General features: G+C 36.1%; 1 pseudogene; it reads left to right on the top strand.

The window, feature by feature from the left end:
• The first annotated feature begins 459 nt into the window (after nucleotides 1–459).
• LOC115868323 lies at nucleotides 460–636 on the top strand (annotated as a pseudogene).
• Nucleotides 637–1,691: the final 1,055 nt, after the last annotated feature.

Raw genomic sequence — 1,691 nt, 5'->3', positions numbered from 1 at the left:
TTTAGTTTCAGATGACAATAATGCTTTTATCTCAAACTTGGCTCAAGCCTGAGGAAAAAATATTTCCCCAGGAAGTTTTAGTCTAGCTGAAGCAATTGATTTTCACTCACTGGATTCAGCATTCTAATTTCTCAATTTTCGCTGCTTGATATACAACTACTCTGTCATATGCATGTGGATGGTTACTCAGAATTGAGTCAACAACTTTGACAGTTAAGAGTCTACCAGCCTTTCACAAAATGCCCTTTGAACACCCGAAGATGGAAAAGAACCAGAATATATATCCACAGTTTCCTAGCCACAGACTGGAATTCAAATAATTAAACATCGTGTTGTGTATCAATGGTTGCTTCAGACAAAATGGATAGACTGTACACAGTACTTTTAAAAGAGCATAATGCAAATCTTTTTTAAAAGATAGTTGTTTATTCTAAAAAATATCTTTGAAAATTGAAAATTAGCTTTGTGCAGTTGGAAATATTGCAGCCAGTGAGGTTTATCCGAGGCACAATTATTGCTAATTGAAAATTAATTCATGGGCAAGCCTGGACCCACTCATAACACGTGGTGTTCCTCCAAAATTCTCAGCAGTGTGGTCATAACAAATTATTGACAGTATTATTCTTAACAAGAATAGCAGACAACTTCAAACTTATTGAAATAAATATGCAAAACATGTAGAATGTTAAAAGAATAATTTAATGGCTCTTTGCAAATCCTCTACCTAAAGAAATTTTATCCTGATTATCGTTATTTTAGTATCACCAATATTTTCGGGACAATTTATTTCATTAAATGATAGTTAAGTATAGTTTTTTAAAAGTGCCAGAGTGTTCTTGGGTTTAAAGGGTCATTTCCTTAATACATTGGGGGCTGTGTCAGCTCTACTTTAAAATGAGATAATACATGTAAAAATACTTCAAAAAGTTAAAAGTACCGTATACATGCAGGATCTTTCTTCGGCCTGATTTTTGAAGCACTTAGCTAAAATTGCAATTGTTGATAAGTGAACACAAACATGCTTTCTTAGTCTTTTCTTTTTCCCCTTCTGCTGAGGAGCGGCATATTTCAGACATGAACACAGCAAGCCCGTCGACGCGCCAAACAGGTCACCAGGATGCAAATCCAAAGTCTCCTTTCAACTCTCCCCTAGGATGAATGGGCCTGTGCCCACGTAAGTTTGTTTTAATTATGGTGTCTAATATGCACGGTTAAATTTCCTTTTAAAATGGACTCCAGGCTACTTTGAAACTGATAACCTTCTCCTATTCATTCATTATTCTCCTCAAAGAAGATGGATGGCTTCCTTTGCTGCTTCACCTTTGTAGAAAAACAAAACAAAAAAGCAATGAACAAATATATATTCCCGGTGGATGATTAGTAATAGCAGCAACTATATATATATATATATATATATATTTTTTTTTTTTTTTTAATTAGTTCATCTTAACTTGTGCTCTGGAAAGCTACCTCCCTCTACTGGCGGAATCGGCATCCCAGCATCTAGCTAGCTTTGGGCTAAAAGGCAAACCCCTCTGGAACCAAGGAAGCGAACCGAGGAGGGTGCTCTCCCAGGTGAGCAGGATCCTTTCTTCCAAGCTTCAAAAGAGAAAGAGTGAGCATGTGGAAGGAAGAAAGGAAGTAGTTCTCCTTTAATACAAATAAAATCAAATCTGCTTCTTGAAGAGTCA

The sequence above is a fragment of the Echinops telfairi genome, unplaced genomic scaffold, assembly GCF_000313985.2.
Source record: "Echinops telfairi isolate 266 unplaced genomic scaffold, ASM31398v2 ScPeMD7_9;HRSCAF=40, whole genome shotgun sequence".
NCBI lineage: Eukaryota > Metazoa > Chordata > Mammalia > Afrosoricida > Tenrecidae > Echinops > Echinops telfairi.
This window is presented reverse-complemented; position numbering and strand designations above follow the sequence as displayed.